The sequence below is a fragment of the Cupressus sempervirens genome, chromosome 5, assembly GCF_028749045.1.
Source record: "Cupressus sempervirens isolate cs-2001-9-10 chromosome 5, ASM2874904v1, whole genome shotgun sequence".
NCBI classification, from domain to species: Eukaryota; Viridiplantae; Streptophyta; class Pinopsida; order Cupressales; family Cupressaceae; genus Cupressus; species Cupressus sempervirens.
This window is the reverse complement of record NC_143122.1, coordinates 872,183,168-872,191,522: the sequence shown is the minus strand read 5'-3', so window position 1 is coordinate 872,191,522 and position 8,355 is coordinate 872,183,168. Positions and strand designations below refer to the sequence as shown.

The following is an 8,355-nucleotide window of genomic DNA, read 5'->3' as shown; positions in this document are numbered from 1 at the left end:
CTACACTTGTCAAGCAAAATTAACAGATCTACTTCCTCCTTACATGCAAATACTTGAAACTATTCGAAGAAACCTGCTAAATTATATAAAATTCAGGCTTTCTCAAGCAAAATTGGCAGATATATCCTCCTTACATGCTGATAATTGAAAGATCTGAGAAACAATTGCAAAAGTGCACGTCTTGAATCCTTCACTCAATATTTGTAGATACATTTTCTGATCATTTTGATATTGTTGTTTGTCCGGCTTTAGCCTGGTAAATTTCAAATTTTGGGGTGCGATTGGTTTTTTTAGCAAAATTTGGGTTGCTCTTCATTCTGTATGAGGACGACGGAGAGGTCCTTCGAAATTTGCACTGTGAATGTTGTATTGGTGCAGATCTATCTTTCTGGCAGTGGTTGACTCATGTCTGTCGTCAATTTACAGTGGCATCATCTTTGCATCGACTTCATGACCTGCAATATCCATTTCTTTTGGCATGAATCTAATTTAATTTGGCCTATTTGTAGGTTTTTTGGCCAACATTTGGCGTGCATATGGAAAAGATTTATTGTTTACGACAGGATCTTTGCTTATTTCTCCTTCAAAACCTGCAAATTTCGAAATACAAGCCACGTGCTCCTATGCGTGTGAAAGGTGTTGGAATTTCAACATTTATTTGGTATTTATAATGCTTCCTAGCATTTAAATCCAGCATGTTTTATTTGCTAAGACGGTGTTTGATACTTTGTAGCATTTTAATGATTGTAAAGGTGTGTGAACACTTGCAGGAAAGGCCCTGGAGTCCTGCCGGATGGTCAAATCTACGAGGGCATTCATTTGCCTTTGTGTTTCATTTGAACATCTCATCAAGCACCTAAACTTTAATTTTTCAAGGTGGATCGTTTCCAAGCTGTAGAAACCTTTGTGCAGATCGCAAGTGTTATTTGTGTCACGAAGCATCAGTAAGACGACCTTATTTCGACAAAAAATTCTTATGTTTTAGTGCATTTACTGTTAGTCATTTTTGCCTTGAATTCTGCGTCAATCAGTCTTCCAAAGCAAGAATCTAAAATTCCATGCTTGTTATTTGGCATTTGACATTTCTCATAATTTGCTAATTGATATCTAGGCAACAAAGTCGGACTATAAAGCGTGAGGAGAATCTGGAGATCGACTTGCTATTTGCAAATTTTAATGCATCAAGTGAAGTTCATTCAATCTTGCCCGTCGAATTCAATAGAGTAAATGGTGACGGTAATTTCTTTTGATTGTTTTATGTACTCTGCAATACATGGAGATAGAGCTGCTACTGCTAGGCTGCCCAATAGAGTAAATGTTGTCGTTATTCTGTTTACATGATTTAATGACGGTGCTTTTGATCCCACATGCATGAGCAGAAGGAAACAGGGGAGAAGAGGCAGTATAAGAAAGAGGGCGAGGGCACTTTTCAAAGCATACTTACCTGGGCGGGGTCAATCGGTGATCAAGAAGGCCGATGACCTAGGGAGAGCACCTTCATTGCACATAAAGAAGGGGGCTCTGCCTAGCATCTCCCACTATGGAGAGTGCACGTCATAATTTGTGACAGAGGGGGCTCGCGTCCGCGCGGCCCCCACTCAATTCTAATGATAAGCTAAAATCTACTATTTCGTTGAGGGAGCGGTGTGTAACTAACTTAATTCTGCACGGAGAACTTCAGATCGATTTTGAAATTATACTTACTAGTGCACCAAATAATCATCTGAATGTCAAATTATATCTCCGAATTTTCTTGGAAATTTATAACTATAATTTGAAATAGGGAGATTTCTTGATTGCAAATGCCTGGCAATGGAAGAAAATGATGTGGTAGGAAACGTGTATGGATTCACGGATTGAAGGAAATGCTGGTGCCCTTTTTCATTTTAATCTCTCCTCTAATGACGGTGCCATTTATCATTATAATCTCTCCTCCAATGACAGTGCCATTTATCATTTGATTTCTTAATCATTTACTTTCTGTGAAACATTAAAGCGGGATTGAAGTGAGGAGACTATGGACCTCCCAACCCAAGCAGGCTCCTCAGCACAATTCTGATATAACTAAAGCCACTTGTTTTCTCTATTAGCAGTTTATACACATTGGTCAATAAACGAATTGAAAGTAGGCTCCTCAGCACAATTCTGATATAACTAAAGCTACTTGTTTTCTTTATTAGCAGTTTATATACATTGGCCAATATACGAATTGAAAAGGGACATTACACCCTGGAACTCACATAATAAACTGACTGTGTATCGGTTTCTTGTTTTTAGATGCTGTTCATGAACAAGGTCAATGAATCTGTCAGATCAGATTTGTGGTGCTTATCTAAGTTTGATATGCAGAGAACATTCTACAACCTTCAGAACAGACCCTGTTAAAATAATGTTGCATTTAACAGGGTCATGCCCTCCTATATATATATGGTTTATGTTTAGAGCACACTATAAAGGTGGGATATTACACACACGGGGCCGGTTGTACGCCGATTGCACAGACCGCTGATCAGAACTCTATCATACCAATAACAATACCGGGAATTCAGAAACTTCATCTAATGGAACGCCCGCACCGCAGCGATTGTTCAAAATGGATCTATTGTCAACGTTGTTTTGATCTTTGCATTTTTAATCAAATCTACAGACGCATCAATTTTTTTTCAGAAATTTAGCCAAGATTTGGGGAGAATTGACCAAAATCAGTGTGAAATCGTCCAAAGTTGGCAGAGTTTACCAATAATCTGGCAAAACTTTTTTGATCTTTGCAAATATATGCGTTTATGCCTTCATATGTACAAATGTATCAAATACTTGCAGATGTTTACAGAAGATTTGCAAAACTTTACAAAGATTTGGGGGATTTTTCGCAAGCCTGTGACTATATTGGAAGAAATCTGCTTATGTCATTACATTCAGGCTTTGTCAAGCAAGATCGGCAGACATTTCCTGCTCACATGCAAACATTTGAAGGATCCGAGGGAAAAAAATTGCAAAGTTTGATGTCTCTAATCCTTTGCACACTATATTGGTAAATGTTTTTTTATAAATAATCTCATTATTGTTGTTTTCTAGCTTTTAATTTTGTAGATATTTACATAAGATTTATGGAAAAATCAACGAAATCAATGTGAAATTATACAAAGTCGGCATAAATAAGCAATAATCAGGTAAAGTCTTTCATGTTCAAATGTATGGAGGCATTAAATATTTTTAGATATTTTTAGAAGATTTGGAGAAATTTGTGAAAAATCAAACTATTGTGATTATTAATCTCCTATCACAAATGATTATTAAACTGCTGAAAAATAAATTCCCAGCTAATATCGAAAAATAACACAACTGCAACTTCATTTAAAATACGGAAAGAAATGCGCAACACAATCAACACAATATTTTCGGACAAATTGTCCCTGGAAAAACCCCTAAGGGAAAACCAGTTCTACAGATGAGAAATTATATTAAACTTCAGCAAATCAAGAGATACAAAATTCCTTGCCTCACACTGGCAGAACTCCGACAACCTCCTAATTTCTCCCGCTGATATTCCTCACTGCTATCCCTGCGCTAACACTGCGCCCTTGCTAACACTGTAAGACTGTTTGCTAACACTGCAAACGTTTCTCCCAAAGCTTCTTTCTTTGCCCTTGCTAACACTGCAAGATTGTTTGCTAACACTGCAAACTGCTTCACGAAAGCTTCTTCAATGTGCCCTTGCTAACACTGCAAGACTGTTTGCTAACACTGCAAATTACTTCACCAAAGCTTTTCGCTTCTCCCCATCCAAATGACCCAATGACCCCTTTCTATACTACTCCTATTGGTAAACCAATGACCGAGATTAAATCTAACCAACGACTGAGATTAAGACAACTCGACAGCCAATAATAGAATTGGTTGCAAAGTGTCCAAAAGGAATCACTAAAATTAGTAAATAATAACCATTTATTAATTTTTGGCAAGTGGACAAACAGCTGTCCAAACCACCCATAAATACAACCGCTATTCATAGATAAGGACGAACAGCTGTCCAAGCTACCCATAAATAGTGCTGCTATTTCCGGGCCAGAAATAACAGCTGTCCAACTAACAATAATTAACAAAATTTTACAAAGATTTTGAGGAGATTTTGAAAGGTTGCGAGAATATTTGAAGAAATCTGCTCAATGTCATTACATTCAGGTTTTGTTAGATAAGCTTGGCAGGCATTTCCTTCACACGTTCAAATATTCGAAAGATCTAAGAAAAAAAAGTCAAAAATGATGTGTAAGCCTTTGCACTCAATATATTTATCATTTCAATATTTTTGTCTGCTTTAACCTACTAGCTTCTAGAATTTGGAGCAACATCGACTATATTATTTGCAATATTTTGCTTGCTCTTCAATCTGTCGAAAAATTTAATACGGTGGTTGTCTTGCCTCTGGAGCCAAACGCCCACCTACCACCTGACGACCAACAGAACAGATAGAAAAACATGAATATGGTAGGTGAGATTTTCGAATTTGGAAATGAGAGGGAAAAACGTTTTAGGTCAGAAGACAAAAGGAATGTTTCTACATTCATTCATTAAGCAGAGTTTGCAGATCAAGCAGATCAGAGAGAAGTTGCAGAGCTAAGCAGAGAAGGAAGAAGGAAAGAAGTTTGTGCCTACAGTTGCACGTGTTTCCTTTCCTCACTCAGTAAGTTTGTTGTTGTTTGGTTTTGTCCTGTTGAAGCAATGATTGCTCCAGGCACCTTTGTATGCAGCCATTAGAGTTGCAGGTTTAAAAGTTTATTGAAGTTTGAAGTATTATCAGTTTAGGGTTATTTTAAGTTTTTTCTGGTTGAAGCCGAATGCTTCCAAATTTTGTAATAGTTTAATGAAAGTTTGAATAGAAAGAAAGCAAGCATACTTAAATCTATTGATCTTCCTTTGTATGTTGTATTTGAGAAACTTGGTTGAAAGGTTAAAGCTTTGGCTCTCTGGTTTTAATGGTGAATGCATTCACGTTGGAATTTTCTAAGTTATAAACTTTAGTTGGAGCCGAGCTCACTCAGCATCTATTGTTGCCGAGCATTTTCTTTGGAGCCGAACATACTCGGCATCTATTGCTGCCGACCTTTCAAATGCCGAGCTCCTTTCTGTGCTGAGTTCACTCAGCACCTATTCCCTCTCACTCGGCACTTTCAAGTGCTAAGCACTTTTTAAGTGCCAAGCAAATTTTTAGATTTAAAGTTGTGAGTATTAATTTTAAATTTAAATTTATATTTCTCACACAATCTGCATTAAGATGATGGGGAGGCCATTTGAAATTTGCACTGTGAAGGTCATGATCCTACCTTTTTGGCCGCAGTCGACTCATATCTGACATCAATTTACAATCACAGTGGTTCGACCAACAAAATAGTCCCAATGTTCAGGCATCATTTTTGCATCAAATTCATGCTTCTTTTGGTATAAATCTGATTTGATTTAGCCGATCCACGATTTTTTCGGCCAACATTTGGCGCGCAACTAGCAGAGCTTTAGTGTTTGGCTCATTTCTTTTTCTATAGAAGCTGCAAATTTTACATTACAGGCCATGTGCTATCAAAGGTGTTGGAATTTCAACATTCTTTGGCGTTTAAAATACTTGCTAGTATTTAGGTCTGGCATGTGTTCTTTGCAAAGACGGTGCTATTATTTTATGGCATTTAAATGTTTGCAAAGGTGTGTCAACACTCGCAAGAAAGGCATTGGAATCTTACTGGATAGTTAATCTAAGAGGACATTGAAGGGTGTTCATTTGCTCAATGACTCATCAAGTACTTACATATTAACGTGCAAATTAACGTGCTAAGGTCAAGCAATATCTTTGTTAGTATTTTGGATCCTTTGCACGTGCAGATCACAAGTGATATTTCTGTCACGAAACATCCGTAAAATGACCTCTACTCTGGCGCAAATTTCTGATTTATGGTGCAATAGACATTCATTGCTAGTCGATTTTGCCCAGAATTTAATGACTGTCAATCAATCTATGCGTTCAAAACTAGAATCTGAAATTCCGAGCTAGTTATTTGGCATTCATTATAATTTGTTGGGTTCAATTTTCTAACATCTAGGCGACAAACTAGGACTTTTTAAGAGTGGAAATCGACTTGGAGTTGGTATTTGATGCGAATTGTGTTCATATCAGCGACCGTCCATTCTTTGGTATCTGTTGCAAATTGTGTTGTTATCAGCGATCGCCCATCCTCCGCCCCTTGGCATCCTTTTTTGGCACTTTATTTTGACTTTTTCGAAGCTCTTCATTGGCTTGGACAAAGCAGAATACAGGGGCGTCTGTATCGCTTCGTGCACGGTTTCAGTTTGCCTTAAAAATTAGCCTAATTATTCATCACTTGAGCGTGGAAAATAGATTAGAATCGTCTTTTCATTTACAATTTGGGCGCAATTTTGATTTGGGTAAATCTACTTTCCAGCAATAAAGTTTTGGGCGGCACTTTGGTTCGTTTCCCTCGTTCATTTGAAATATCAAAATATTCAGTTTGAGTACCACAATGAAGTTGCTCGTTTACTTTGTTAATTTGGAATTGCAAAAAAATTGGTAGGTGTTGCTCAAGCCTGTACGAGACAAGGCTGACATTTTAGATTTGTGTTGTACTTCATAGGTATTTTCTTTGCTGTGGTGAATGAATGGATTTCTGTCAAGCTGGTAGAGCCATCCTAGAAGCAAATGGTAAACATCGATTTGTACTATTTCCGAAACTAGCTTATCTAGAATTTCATTGTCCTCTTCAGGTTCAGGCCTAGCCATTGCTAGCAGAGAAAAAGCTGATATTTTAGATGCCCCTTCCTCCTCCCATATATTGAGGTTATGCGTCTTCCCCTCGTGTTATACTCCATAGTTATTTTCTTTGCTTTGGTGGACTCCATTTCTGTCGAACTACTAGATCTGGCCCACTAAAATGGCAAGATGACATGCAAGATGCCATAGGCACTACATCAGGTAATATTCATTAGTAGACATTGATACTGAAGGCACCAAAACCAGAATTATCTACACATTGCCAAATCCTAAACATAATTCTCCCAATGACAGCCACTTGAAATGAGACAGGTTTTCAAGGATTGAGCTGCTCGAGGGTGCACAGTGGACGTACTACATGTAGACAGCGCTGGTCAATAGAGTAAATAAGGTCTGCTAGAAAAAGTACTGATTTAGGGGCACTGCTATTGATCCCACATGCGCGAGGAGAAGGAATCAGGGGAGAAGACGCAGTATAAAAAAGAGGGGAGGGGAAGTGTTAAAGAATACTTACCTGGGTGCGGTCAATCGGTGATAAGAAAGGCCGGTGGCCTAGGGAGAGCACTTTCATTGCACATGAAGAAAGGGGCTCTGCCTAGCATCTCCCATTGTGGAGAGTGCACGTCATAAATTGTGGAGAGTGCACGTCATAATTTGTGTCAGATAATTTAAAAATAATCTGAAGCGGAGGTATATAATCTGATTATAATATACACTGATTATAATTTAAATACTTACTGCTGTTTTGATAGATATTTCGGCAGTGGGAGAAACTGAAATATTTCAGCCACTCAGTTCTTCTTAGTTCCAAGTTCCAACCAATAGCTTTAAAGGTGCAAAGGTTCATGTTTGTCTTAGCCAGCTAATTCCAATGGTGTTTGGTGCAGTTGCCAAGTTTTAGCATGCAACGGTCTTGTATTTGATTTTTCTTTTCAGATTGTAAATTTGGCAGAAGAGGACTTAATGTCAACAATGTTTTTTTTTTCTACCCAAATTTTGACGGTTGATTAGCCCAAAATCAGAAACACCCATGCTCAATGGCTTAAACATTGGCTTCTCTTCTCAGCCAACACCCATGCTCAATGGCTTAAACATTGGCTTCTCTTCTCAGCCTCTCCTCCCGGATACAATTTGGATATAGCTAAACTACTTGCTACTTGTTTTTGCCCATAGCAGTCCTACAAATTACCAATTCTTCTCTTGATTGATCTTAGAAAAAATCTCAGAGAAATCTCTTAATTAAACCAAGTTGAAATGAGACAGTTTTCAAGGTTTGAACCACCAAAGACCTCTTCTGGTCTTGTGTTGATAAAAACTGCCATCAGTGGGCAGTGGGCAGTGGGCACTATTGTTAAATATCCTGTTGTTGGTAAAATGTTGGAATGATGCCAAAAATTGAAACATGTCTATTTTTTTTTTCCTTAAATGAATGACATTCAATTGACTTCACTGATGAAACATGTCCTCTTTGTAATACCCCAAAATTAGCTCATTGCCATTATTCCAATTTTGGTCTATTTCTGATAATTTCTAAAGTCCTATTCTAATAGGCAATTCTCATTCTGTTATTCGCTACTTGACTT

At 37.8% G+C, this 8,355-nt stretch overlaps 2 non-coding genes across 2 annotated transcripts; both read left to right on the top strand.

Annotated features, from left to right (window-relative positions):
• Positions 1-1,436: 1,436 nt before the first annotated feature.
• On the top strand, positions 1,437-1,598 carry LOC149558704 (U1 spliceosomal RNA). Its single transcript, XR_016352530.1, has one exon. It is a non-coding gene; the product is annotated as a U1 spliceosomal RNA (small nuclear RNA).
• Positions 1,599-7,278: 5,680 nt separating this feature from the next.
• LOC149558703 (U1 spliceosomal RNA) lies at positions 7,279-7,433 on the top strand. Its single transcript, XR_016352539.1, has one exon. It is a non-coding gene; the product is annotated as a U1 spliceosomal RNA (small nuclear RNA).
• Positions 7,434-8,355: the final 922 nt, after the last annotated feature.